The 14,283-nt window shown below is 47.0% G+C and overlaps 1 protein-coding gene across 2 annotated transcripts in view; it reads right to left on the bottom strand.

Annotated features, from left to right (window-relative positions):
* Window positions 1-14,036, bottom strand: part of LOC106607821 (HIVEP zinc finger 2) — a 97,947-nt gene extending 83,911 nt beyond the window's left edge. The window contains exon 1 of one of the 2 annotated variants that reach the window (XM_014205212.3): window positions 13,599-14,036. The gene's annotated coding sequence lies outside the window, so the exon portion shown is untranslated. Of the gene's footprint in view, window positions 1-315; window positions 475-13,598 lie in introns of those variants that run through there. The other variant, XM_014205213.3, reaches the window with a different exon arrangement.
* Between the last annotated feature and the right edge of the window lie 247 nt (window positions 14,037-14,283).

Consider the following 14,283-nt stretch of genomic DNA (forward strand, 5'->3'; position numbering starts at 1 on the left):
CCTTGTCAGCCTGCTACGCTCCTCTTTCTCCTTCAGGTGGTGTGGTGGAGCCTCTACCACCATCCCCGAGAGAGACCCTCTCTGCTCTCGCCCCTGTCCTCTGTGCCCCGTCCTCTGTCCTACATAGGCACTGTGATGTCACCTCACCTCCTTGGCTGACGAGAGGCAGGTGACAAGAGCAGCACCGAGACACACTGACAAGACCTCTCTCTCTCTCTCGCTCTCTCTCTCTCTCTTTATCTCGCATCCTTCATATCTATCTCTCTCCCGACATTATTCAGCATTATCCCAGAGCCAAGCCTCCCAGCAGCCCACCTGACACGGTGTCCTCTGCATCCCTTCAGCGATGGGGAGCCTTGGGGGAGAGGGGCGGGGGGTAGAAATCACAGCCACAGAGTCCGAGTCGCACAAGCCTCTACGAGCGCCGTTCACACGGCTCTGAGAATAAGAACTATTCCCTTCTACTGTCTGCAGCCCTCCCTCACTCTCTCTCTCTCTCTCTCTCTCTCTCTAGCTTGCCTGCTCACTCTCTCTCTGCCTCTAGCACTGCTCGCTGCTCAGAGGCGGGAGCAGAGCGGGAGAAAAAATTATCATATTTCTTTAGCATAAGCAGCTGTGGTCTGATTGGCTGGCTGGGAGCGGAGGAGGAATAAATCGAGCCAGTGACACACCATCAGTGGCTGCTGGCTGGCAGAGTGCAGACATAAAAGTAGGTCTCAGCTGGTTTTATCGCTGCAGAAAGCAAAAGAAAAGAAAGAAATAGAGGGAAAGGGAGAGAGACTACCTCCTTCTGAGAGCAGGAAGGAGGAGGCCATGAGTGCTTCCTGTTGTGCAGCCAGGGCGAGTGACTAGCGAGGACGTCACACAGCGTTCACACTCCTCCAGGGCATCGGCACAGCCGGCGGAGGAAATACACTCCTTTCAGTCACCCAGAGGAGGAGGAGTAGCAGGAGGACAACAACACAAAGACTACTCCATGTGTTTACTCTCCGTCAGAATGTGCCTGCACTGCCGCCCCTCTGTTTCCTAAGTGGCCATGTCCTGCTCCATTGACAGGGGTTCACATTTAGAAGACATATAGCTCTGTGTGTGGGTGGGTGTGCACGTGCATGTGTGTCACACTGATCCATTATGCGGTTATAGTCGACGTGGTCCATGACAGCATCTGAGGAGGAGTGTCATTACTCAGCTGTGAAAAGCCCCATCCGGCCACACTATGCCTGTCTGCACTGATACCCAGCTAGGGCCAATTACACTGTAAATCAACACTTTATTCAGAGAAAACACTTTCATTTAAGGAAAGCAAATACGCCAAGAATCTACAAGTATATGTATGCAGGCTTTTCCCTTTTAAGTAAAGTTTGTCATGATACACAAGAGGGAGAATAAAACTAGTAGGCGTACAAATTATATATTTTTTCACCAATTCTGTCTTTCTCTTTTGAAGGACTACTCTCTTCCATTAGCCTTGAACAGCCTGCCATGGTTTTTCACTGGGCTACAGCCACGGAGCACAGGTGCAGATGTTATCAACCTTCCTACTGTTGCAATTTCCCTCCACCACTTATATCAAGCCATCTGAGGGTAATTTCCTTCGGAAGCCCGGCCCGGCAGACCCTACGCAAACATGGGCCATACGACACTCGAGGAGGGCAACAGGAGGCACATTCTGTTAGCCCAGCGTTGGCTCAACAAAGCATCCTTGTAGAGAGAAAGAGAGAGGGAGGGGGTCGCCTTAGTTACCACTGCCATTTCCTCCTTGTTCCACTGCTGCTCCAGGGGAGCTGTAGTCAGCGCTACATACCACCCCTCCCTCCCTCCCTCCCCTCCCCTCCCCTCCCCTCCCCTGCCTCCTAGCTCTGCAGGTGTACATGTGCAGCTAATAGGGGAAACCACAGAGCAGGGTGAGTGTTTAGCAGGGTGAACCACTGAACCGCGTCAGCCCATTAACTGTATGCGGTGCAGGGAGCACGGTGCAGGTGAATAATTCAAAGGGCCCCTCTCAGGGACCCGGTCACAGGTGGCCCTATCACCTTACCTCTGGGGCCTGAGAGCTGTGAGGAGGAACACATACACACTGCTGGGGTTTACACAATGTTTTGCATAATCGACAGCGGTCGGCTAAATAGCCGATAACAGACTCATTGTCAGCCGGCTACTTTTTCCACTTCATTTATTAACTAGGCTTACTTTCATTTAAAAGTTTAAATTCACTAGTCAGAAAAGTCTGTATAGCCTTCTCCCACTAGAATGAACGACATGCATCGGTGGCTAGCTAATGAGTACGGGCCACCCAATATGCACAGAGTCCTTTGTTAGCAAGGTTCCGCTGGCCTCATAGTGACGAATGACATTGTTTTTATGGCTACATTCCTCTACGTGGCTACGTTAGCGTCAACTATGGGTAGCTACCACAGGAGATTGGATTTCTGTTAAGTCCTCACTAACAATGGACCCCGTGCGAATTGGGTAGCCCGTGATCATGCTACCCAATTCGCACGGGGTCCACAGTTACAAATGACTTCCTTCAGGCTAAGGAAGCTAGCTAGCTGTTATGGAAAACTGTTTGTCAACAAACGGAAAATAACTAGCTATTTCCGGTGTCCTAGCTAGCTACTTCCCTCATCTTAACGTTGATAGAAGTCCAAACTCTCGCAGTAGCTACCCATACCCAGGCTCCCGAGTGGCGCAGCAGTCTAAGGCACTGCATCTCAGTGCAAGAGGTGTCACAACAGTCCCTGGTTCGAATCCAGGCTGTGTCACATCCGTCCTAGCGTCGTCCGGGTTTGGCCAGGGTAGGCAGTCATTCTAAATAAGAATTTGTTCTTAACTGACTTGCCTAGTTAAATAAAAAATATATTCCAAAAATTGCTGATGGCAACGTTGCTATCAAAACAATGTAATTTGTCACTATGGGACCAACGGAACCTTGAAACAATGTAGCCCTTGCTCATTGGGTAGCCAAACATCTTCTAGTGATCTATTGATAGGACAGGCGCCTGTCAGTCACTAAGCGAGCGAAGATTTGTTCGTCTGCTGGCTGTCGCCGCCTCTCGGTACCTGTGTTATTTTTTGTGCCCTCTAGTTGACCGCAGTCAGCTCCATGTGAATTTACACGTTGTTTCTCACAACCGTTTTTCTTAGGTTTTGCCACAAACTCAATTGAAACAGTAGATTAGATTCCGTTTTTTACACAATACATTAAATTGAATGAGTAGACTAGACTAGTTTTTCTGACTGTATTACTAATCTAACATCTTCCCTCAAAGTCCCAACCACAGTGACTGATTGACGGGTCTGAAACCCTAACTCTGATTTATAAACATCCTGCCCCGTCCACTGACAATCCCACGGACAGTGATTGATTGACAGGCCAAACTGTCAGAGGGATAGTTTGGACCCATGTTAAATGAGCTGAAATAAAACATACACATAAAAAGCTTATTTATCTCAAATGTTGTGCACAAGTATGTTTACCTCCCTGTTAGTGAGCATTTCTCCTACATTAACATAATCCATCCACCTGACAGGTGTGGCATATCAATAAGCTGATTAAACAGCATGATCATTGCACATGTGCACCTTGTGCTGGGGGCAATAAAAGGCCACTCTAAAATGTGCAGTTTTGTTACACAACACAATGCCACAAATGTCTCAACTTTTGAGGGAGCGTGAAATAGGCATGCTGACTGCAGGAATGTCCACCAGAGCTGTGGCCAGATAATTGAATGTTCATTTCTGTACCATAAGCTGCATCCAACGTCATTTTAGAGAAGATAGGCAGCACCAAGTCATTACACAATTACAGACAGACAACATGAAAAACTACAAGTAATCTAGTAAAAACCATAGAATTCACAAGAGTAAAACAAAATCATAAAACAGCAAATTGTAACGCAAGTTGTCATGGAGAGAAGACCAAGGCGCAGCAGGTATGTGAATACTCATCTTTAATTAAAATAAAGGAGTAAAGCATCCACTTAACAATACAAACGAAGTGACAACAGCTACAGTTCTGCAGGCTAGAAACGCAGTGCAAAAACAACCACCCACAACCCCAAAGAAAAACACACACACCTATATAGGACTTCCAATCAAAGGCAACTATACACACCTGCCTTCAATTGGAAGTCCCAATCATCCACCCAACATTTAACCAACACAAACATGCCACGTCCTGACCCCAAAACTAAAACACTAGCTCCATCTGCTGGTCAGGACGTGACAGTACCCCCCCCCCCCCCCCTCAAGGTGCAGACCCCGGAATGCACCTACCAACAAAAAACCCCAACACAAAACCCATAAACAATAACCCTAAAACAATAAGGGAGGGAAGGGAGGGTGGCTGCCGTCACCGACGGCACTGTGCTACACCCTCCCTCCCCAACCCACCTATCCTGGAGGTGGCTCAGGTGCAGGGCGTGGACCTTGCTCTACCGTCGGCGTAGCCCACTTCGGTGGCGCTGCTAGCTGCGCCGGGCAGATGGGCCACTTAGGCTGACCCTGGCAGACGGACCACTCGTGCTGGGCCGGAGGACAGGAGGGCCCCTCGGGCTGGGCCGGGGGACAGGAGGGCCCCTCGGGCTGGGCCGGGGGACAGGAGGGCCCCTCGGGCTGGGCCGGGGGACAGGAGGGCCCCTCGGGCTGGGCCGGGGGACAGGAGGGCCACTCGGGCTGGGCCGGAGGGCAGGAGGGCCACTCGGGCTGGGCCGGAGGGCAGGAGGGCCACTCGGGCTGGGCCGGAGGGCAGGAGGGCCACTCGGGCTGGGCCGGAGGGCAGGAGGACCACTCGGGCTGGGCCGGAGGGCAGGAGGGCCACTCGGGCTGGGCCGGAGGGCAGGAGGACCACTCGGGCTGGGCCGGAGGGCAGGAGGGCCACTCGGGCTGGACCGGAGGGCTGGAGGGCCACTCGGGCTGGACCGGAGGGCAGGAGGGCCACTCGGGCTGGACCGGAGGGCAGGAGGGCCACTCGGGCTGGACCGGAGGGCAGGAGGGCCACTCGGGCTGGACCGGAGGGCAGGAGGGCCACTCGGGCTGGACCGGAGGGCAGGAGGGCCACTCGGGCTGGACCGGAGGGCAGGAGGGCCACTCGGGCTGGACCGGAGGGCAGGCTGGCCACTCTGGCAGTTCAGGGCAGTCTGGCCACTCTGGCAGTTCAGGGCAGTCTGGCCACTCTGGCAGTTCAGGGCAGTCTGGCCACTCTGGCAGTTCAGGGCAGTCTGGCCACTCTGGCAGTTCAGGGCAGTCTGGCCACTCCGGCAGTTCAGGGCAGTCTGGCCACTCCGGCAGTTCAGGGCAGTCTGGCCACTCCGGCAGTTCAACGCAGTCTGGCCACTCCGGCAGTTCAGCGCAGTCTGGCCACTCCGGCAGTTCAGCGCAGTCTGGCCACTCCGGCAGTTCAGCGCAGTCTGGCCACTCCGGCGACTGTTGACTGGCGGGCAGCTCCGACGACTGTTGACTGGTGGGCAGCTCCGACGACTGTTGACTGGCGGGCAGCTCCGACTACTGTTGACTGGCGGGCAGCTCCGACGACTGTTGACTGGCGGGCAGCTCCGACGACTGTTGACTGGCGGGCAGCTCCGACGACTGTTGACTGGCGGGCAGCTCCGACGACTGTTGACTGGCGGGCAGCTCCGACGACTGTTGACTGGCGGGCAGCTCTGACGACTGTTGACTGGCGGGCAGCTCTGGTGACTGTTGACTGGCGGGCAGCTCTGGTGACTGTTGACTGGCGAGGCTGGGTTTACGCCCTTGACTCCTGATGCGTGGGGCAGGTATTGGACGTACCAGCCTGGAGACACGCACCTCCATGCTAGTGTGTCTAGCGGGAAACACCGGACCGAAAGGGCGCACTGGCGGTCTTGAGTGCAGGGTTGGCATCACCCCTTCCGGCTCGATGCTCCCCTTGCCCTGGCACCTGCGGGGCGCTGGTACTGGGCGAACTGGGCTGTGCGTCCGTATAGGCGAGATGGTGCGCACCTCAGCGTAACATGGCGCCCTCCACCTCGTACGCACCTCCCTGTAGTCACGGATAGCTGGCTTACGACTCTTCCCTGGCCTGGCCAAACTACCCGTGTGCCCCCCCAAAAAAAAATCTTGGGGCTGCCTATCGGGTTCCCTTAGCTCCCTTAACTTGTCCGCCCAGAATTTTCTTTCGTCCTGCCAGGTCCATTCCTCCATTTTCTTCTCCTGTGGCTTCCTCCTCTTCTGCTGCTTGGTCCTTTGGTGGGTGGTTCTGTAACGCAAGTTGTCATGGAGAGAAGACCAAGGCGCAGCAGGTATGTGAATACTCATCTTTAATTAAAATAAAGCAGTAAAGCATCCACTTAACAATACAAACGAAGTGACAACAGCTACAGTTCTGCAGGCTAGAAACGCAGTGCAAAAACAACCACCCACAACCCCAAAGAAAAACACACACACCTATATAGGACTTCCAATCAAAGGCAACTATACACACCTGCCTTCAATTGGAAGTCCCAATCATCCACCCAACATTTAACCAACACAAACATGCCACGTCCTGACCCCAAAACTAAAACACTAGCTCCATCTGCTGGTCAGGACGTGACACAAATTAAAAACATTGGCAGGTCAGGGATCCTTCATTAGTGATTTATAAACACCAATCAGGACAAGTTCTTCCAGTTTAAAAGTATTTTGTAAGGCGTTGGCGCAGAGTACATAAAAGCCCTTTTACCAAATTCAGTTCGGACATTTGGAACAGTTAGCAGGATAAAGTCCTATGAACAAAGAGAGTACCCACCACATTTCTGAACAATAAAAATGGTAGTAAACCCAAAATTGTATGGTTGAGAAGCATGAGGTAAAAGGTATGGCAAATAAATCTGGAAGCACAACCGATTGGCAAATTTACTTCAAATTGAGAAAATCATATGACTAAACTGAATAAAAATAAGAAGAAACTATACTATGAAACAAAGGTAAATTATAAAAAGAATGATAGTAAAAAGCTTTGGAGCATCTAAAATGAAATTTTGGGAAAAAAAGAAAACTCAGCTCAATCAATGAATCAGATTGTCACGCCCTGATCTGTTTCACCTGTCCTTGTGATTGTCTCCACCCCCTCCAGGTGTCGCTTATTTTCCCCAGTGTATTTATCACTGTGTTTCCTGTCTCTCTGTGCCAGTTCGTCTGGCATGTTTCTAAGTCAACCAGAGGTTTTCCCGCTCTCCTGCTTTTTGCATTCTCCTTTTTCTAGTCCTCCCGGTTTTGACCCTTGCCTGTTTCTGGACTTTGTACCCGCCTGCCTGACCATTCTGCCTGCCTTGACCACGAGCCTGTCTGCCACTCTGATCTGGTTTTGACCTTTTTGCTTGTCCACGACCATTCTCTTGCCTACCCTTTTGGATTAATAAACATTGTAAGACTCCAACCATCTGCCTCCTGTGTCTGCATTTGGGTCTCGCCTTGTGCCTTGATACAGATGGCTCATTCATCACAAAACCCACTGATATTGCCAACTACTTAAATCATTTTTTAATTGGCAAATTTAGGCATGACATGCCAGCGACAATGCTGACACTACACATCCAAGTATATCTGACCAAATTATGAAAGACAAGCATTGTAATTTTTTATTCCGTAAAGTGAGTGTGGAAGAGGTGAAAAAATGATTGTTTTCTATCAACAACGACAAGCCACCGAGGTCTGACAACTTGGATGGAAAATTACTAAGGATAATAGCAGACAATATTGCCACTCATATTTGCCAGATTTTCAATTTAAGCCTACTAGAAAGTGTGTGCCCTCAGGCCTGGAGGGAGGCAAAAGTCATTCCGCTACCTAAGAATACTAAAACCCCCTTTACTGGCTCAAATAGCTGACCAAGCAACCTGTTACCAACCCTTAGTAAACTTCTGGAAAAACATTGTATTTGACCAGATACAATGCTATATAACAGACTTTCAGCACACTTATTGGGTAGGACATTCAACAAGCACAGCACTTACACAAATAACTGATGATTGGCTGAGAGAAATTGATGATAAAAAGATTGTGGGAGCTATTTTATATGACTTCAGTGCCGCTTTTCATATTATCAATCATAGTCTGCTCCTAGAAAAATGTATGTGTTATGGCTTTACACCCCCTGCTATATTGTGGATAAAGAGTTACCTGTCTAACAGAACACAGAGGGTGTTATTTAATGGAAGCGTGTCCAACATAATACAGGTAGAATCAGGAATCTCCCAGGGCAGCTGTCTAGGCCCCTTACTTGTTTCAATCTTAACTAACGACATGTCACTGGCTTTGAGTGAAGCCAGTGTGTCTATGTATGAGGATGACAACCCTATACACATCAGCTACAACAGCGACTGAAATGACTGCAACACTTAACAAAGAGCTGCAGTTAGTTTCAGAAAAGGTGGCAAGGAATAAGTTAGTCCTAAATAATTCCAAAACTAAAAGCATTGTATTTGGGACAAATCATTCACTAAACCCTAAACCTCAATTAAATATTGTAATGAATAATGTGGAAATGTAGCAAGTTAAGGTGACTAAACTGCTTGGAGTAACCCTGGATTGTAAACTTTCACGGTCAAAACATATTGATACAACAATAGCTAAGATAAAGTCTGTCCATAATAAAGTGCTTCTCTGCCTTCTTAACAGCACTATCAACTTGGCAGGTCCTACAGGCCCTAGTTTTGTCGCACCTGGACTACTGTTCAGTCGTGTCGTCAGGTACCACAAAAAGGGACTTAGGAAAATTGCAATTGGCTCAGAACAGGGCAGCACGGCTAGCCCTTGGATGTACACAGAGAACTAACATTAATAATCTCTCCTGGCTCAAAGTGGAGAAGAGATTGATTTCATCACTACTTGTATTTGTGAGCGGTATGGACATGTTGAATGCACCAACCTGTCTGTTTGAACTACTGGAACACAGCTCGGACAACCATACATGCCCCACAAGACATGCCACCAGAGGTCTCTTCACAGCTGCACCACTTGGTGTGGCAACTGCTCTGCATCTGACTAAGGCGCTCCAGAGGGTAGTGTGTACGGCCCAGTAGATAACTGGGGCCAAGCTTCCTGCCATCCAGGACCTATATACTACGCGGTGTCAGAGGAAAGCCCAAACCGTGTCAAAGACCCCAGTCACCCAAGTCATAGACTGTTTTCTCTGCTCCAGCACGGCAAGCTGTACCAGAGCGCCAAATCTTGGACCAAAATGATCCTTAACAGCTTCTACCCCCAAGCCATAAGACTGCTGAACAATTAATCAAATGGCCACTCGACTATTCACATTGACACCCCCCCATTAGTTGTTTTACACTGCTGCTATGCTGTTTATTATCTATGCATAGTCACTTCACCCCTACCTACATGTACAAATTACCTCAACTAACCTGTACCACCGCACATTGACTCGGTACCGGTACACCCTGTATATAGCCTTATTATTGTTTTATATTGTGTTACTTTTTATTATTTTTTACTTTAGTTTATTTGGTAAATATTTTCTTAACTCTTTCTTGAGTTAAGGGCTTATAAGTAAGAATTTCACGGTCCCCGCTCTTCCATAAGGTGTATTTTTATCTGTTTTTTAAATCTAATTTTACTGCTTGCATCAGTTACTTGATGTGGAATAGAGTTCCAGGTTGTATTCGGCGCATGTGACAAATAAAGTTTGATTTGAGTCCCCAAGTCCAGAACAGACTATGGGAGGCACATATTACTACATAAAACCATGACTACATGGAACTCTATTCCACATCAAGTAACTCATGCAAGGAGTAAAATTAGATTTAAAAAACAGATAAAAATACACCTTATGGAAAGCAGGGACCGTGAAGAGACACAAACACAGGCACAGACACATGCTTACACACACACACACACACACACACACACACACACACACACACACACACACACACACACACACACACACACACACACACACACAATAACAGACACACTATACCCACACATACACATGGATTTTGAGTTGTAGATATGATGTAGTAGAGCTGTGGCCTGAGGGCACAGACTAAATGTGTTGTGAAATCTGTTGTGAATTAATTGTAATGTTTTTAAAATTGTATAACTGCCTTAATTTAGCTGGACCCCAGGAAGAGTATCTGCTACCTTGACACCAGATAATGGGGATCCATAATAAATACAAATATAAATTACTCATTGGTGCAATTGTAATCATTCTTCTTGTTATCAGAAGTAGAAAAAAAACACCATCTCTTCCTCACACACCACACATAAACACACACACACAAACAATAATACACAGCTTCTTCTGTAATATACAGTGCCTTGCAAATGTATTCACCTCCCTTGGCATTTTCCTATTTTGTTGCATTACAACCTGTAATTGAAATAGAATTTTATTTGGATTTCATGTAATGGACATACACAAAATAGTCCAAATTGGTGAAGTACAGATCAGGGTTGGGTTAGAAAAAAATATCAGAAACTTTGAACATCCCACGGAGCACCATTAAATCCATTATTAAAAAATGTAAAGAATATGGCACCATATCAAACCTGCCAAGAGAAGGCCGCCCACCAAAACTCACGGACCAGGCAAGGAGGGCATTAAATCAGAGAGGCAACAAAGAGATCAAGATAACCCTGAAGGAGCTGCAAAGCTCCACAGCGGAGATTGGAGTATCTGTCCATAGGACCACTTTAAGCCTTACACCCCACAGAGCTGGGCTTTACGGAAAAGTGGCCAGAAAAAAGCCACTGCTTAAAGAAAAAAATAAGCAAACACGTTTGGTGTTTGCCAAAAGGCATGTGGGAGACTCCCCAAACATATGGAAGAAGGTACTCTGGTCAGATGAGAATAAAATTGAGCTATTTGGCCATCAAGGAAAACGTTATGTCTGGCGCAAACCCAACACCTCTCCTCAACCCGAGAACATCATCCCCACAGTGAAGCATGGTGGTGGCAGCATCATGCTGTGAGGATGTTTTTCATCGGTAGGGACTGGGAAACTGGTCAGAATTGAACAAATGATGATGGTGCTAAATATAGGGAAATTCTTGAGGGAAACCTGTTTCAGTCCTCCAGAGATTTGAGACAGACGGAGGTTCACCTTCCAGCAGGACAATGACCCTAAGCATACTGCTAAAGCAACACTCGAGTGGTTTAAGGGGAAACATTTAAATGTCTTGGAATGGCCTAGTCAAAGCCCAGACCTCAATCCAATTGAGAATCTGTGGTATGACTTAAAGATTGCTGTACACCAGCGGAACTCATCCAACTTGAAGGAGCTGGAGCAGTTTTGCCTAGAAGAATGGATCAAAAATCACAGTAGCTAGATGTGCCAGGCGTATAGAGACATACCCCAAGATACTTGCAGCTGTAAATGCTGCAAAAGCTGGCTCTACAAAGTATTGTCTTTGGGGGGGTGAATAGATATGCCCGCTCAAGTTCAGATATTCTGTCTTATTTCTTGTTTCTTTCACAATAAAAAATATTTGACATCTTCAAAGTGGTAGACATGTTGTGTAAATCAAATGATACAAACCCCCCCAAAATCTATCTAACAAAATAGGAAAAATAACAAGGGGGGTGAATACTTTCGCAAACCACTGTAAATCACAGTCCTATTTGGGATTATGTGGGAATCCCCATGGGGATTGGGACGGGGGGACAACAAGTTTTAGATACCATGGTCTTCCGTTCCCAACTCGATTCCCTCTCTGGGAAATCAAGTCATTAAATGTGTTGCATGGTTTGTTCTTTGAAACTAAGTGGGGAGAATGAATCTTCCATAATGACAATGGTGCAAAGTAGATCTCCTCTTTCCAGGCTGTGTGTTGTGTTCTGTGTTCCGTGTTCTGTGTCTATTCAGGGCCGTAGCTCAAAGGCAGGGAGGGACATTAGACAACTATTTATTTACCCCACCACAGAACATTTCACTGTATCATTAACCTGCTGGTGTCAAATGGTCCACAGTGTCTCTGTGCAGTCAGCACAGGAAAGACTCTTATAGGTATATTGTGACAGGTACTGTAGATCTGAAATAAAGCTTCACAATAGACCAGCTCCCTAACCAGAGACACAACACAAAAACGTCCACACACAACGAGATGAGTAGAGGGTTTCATCCACTGCTATGTGACCATTGTAAAATTGAGCAATATCATACAGCTTACGTTCTGTATTCCAGGCTCACAACCTCACCGTCCTCCTCTCACAATCAGGTTGCTGGTACTGCGAAAGACACACTAAAATATGTGTGCAGTATGGCATAATATATCCCACTCCTCTCCTACAAAGCTGTGGGACAGATGGTACAGCATGTATGTTGGTCTTTTAGAATTCATGCCCAGTGTTTGATGGCTATCCACAGTGCCACTCTACTGCTCTCTGCCTTTGGCTGTGGGTGCCCAACCTGAATGATATCCGTTTAGAGTCAGATCATGCTCAACAAAGGTGAATTAGAATGATGGGATATTAGGTTATTGCTGTATCTGCATTAAAGCAATGTAGGACAGCTAAATGAAGGTACTGGGTAACGTAGTCTTCAATTGTGGTACCGTGTTAATAGACTGTTATCATGGATGTAAAGCCTTTGAGCACATCCATTAATGTTTCATGGGGAAAACCTATTGCATGTTGATGGTTAGTTCTGTTTGATGATGAAAAACACATCACTTAGTCACCTGTCATTGTCATGATGACAGACTGAAATATGGATTGAGGACCCAGCAGGTAAATATTATTGACATGGGTTCAATCAGTCAAACATGCATCGGACAGCCAAGAGGGATGTTAAACATGAAAATGTGTCATCCTAAAGACTGGTACTGTATGTGCAAGAGCACTGATCGCTCTAAACTGCCGTTCTATAAAAAGCCATTGAAATATTGGCTTTCTATTAGAAAAATAATATAATAGAAATTCATGTTGACCAAATGGTTGGGAGGAAATAACAGTTAGGCAATGAAACAAAAAATACAAGCTAAGGAGAAAATTTGAATTTTCAACATCACTAGCTCTGTGCATAGGCTGCAGTTGGGTAATCCATACGTAATGGATAATACAAGTCAACTCTTTTTTTTTTTTACATTAAATCATATTATTTTCACCAGAAAGTGGGTCAAAATTAGAGGCAGGCGCCTGAGAACCCCCTTAATGGGCCCCGTTCTTGACGGGGAACACGTCATGGAACATTCCCCGAACGGGCTAGTGTACCACCCACCATACCGCTCACAGACACACACACATTCAAGCACACAGACACATAGGATGTAGGCTACATCAAACTACAGACAACGACAGTCAACACGCACATAAGAGACAATAATATACAAATAGGTGACAGAGAGAGGTGCATAGTCTTGACTGTTCCGTGGAGAGAGAATACAAGCTTCCTGCCTTGAATCCAGTTTAATCGGTTTACAAACCGTTTGCCCGCTGCATTGGCTGTGCAAATTCCTTAGGATATTACGCAACATTCCTAATCTGCGCGCAAGCGCTGGGTATTCCCCATCCCCACATAGCTATTATAATAAACGGAACAAAGACAATAGATTTTTCGTTACAAAATAACGAAATTGTACACTGGAAGTCAACTGACAGTTTATATTTAGTCACTTACCGTGTCACATTTAAAGTTTCGTGCAAAACCCCACGTCCAGGTAGCCTAACATCCCAGAGAAATGACAACCTATGACAACGCTCTTGACACTTCGCTAATTGCCGGATAAAAGGTCACGAGAACACAAGAACGAGCAAAATTAGCAAAGATCGACTTCTGCACTATTCTCGAACCTTATGCTGTCATTAAAAAAAGAAAAGTTGTCAGTAAAAAAATGCTCTTCAACAGGATTTTTCCGTTTTTGAGGAAGACGCCGAAGTTTAGAGCGTGAGGTTGCGATCGGGAGACACAGGGTTTATTTGTGGAACTACTTCCCAGAATAGAAAAGATGAGAGAGAGAGAATGAGAGAGAAGGCGAATGTGACAGTGTGTTTGCTGCGTGACGTCATCGGATCCCCCAGCGCGACCCAGGGAGAGAGAGGAAGAAGCAGTGGAGCGAGGCAGTGTGAGGTGATAGAGGGACAAGGACATGGAGAATCCGGCCCCGTCCCCCTCTCCACCGTGCTCTGTACAAAGGGAACTCCCTAAGCTGCGCACCCAGGGACGTGACACGCAAACAAACAGACAGACAGACCAGGGTACATTTCATGCGAGGCCCAATTTGAAAATATGTCTCTAGCATATCTTATAAATAAATATACCATAGTGCAATTACTGTGTACCACAGTGATATTCAAAAACAGTG

This window comes from Salmo salar, chromosome 06 (genome assembly GCF_965601325.2).
Source record: "Salmo salar chromosome 06, fSalSal1, whole genome shotgun sequence".
In the NCBI taxonomy this organism is placed as follows: domain Eukaryota; kingdom Metazoa; phylum Chordata; class Actinopteri; order Salmoniformes; family Salmonidae; genus Salmo; species Salmo salar.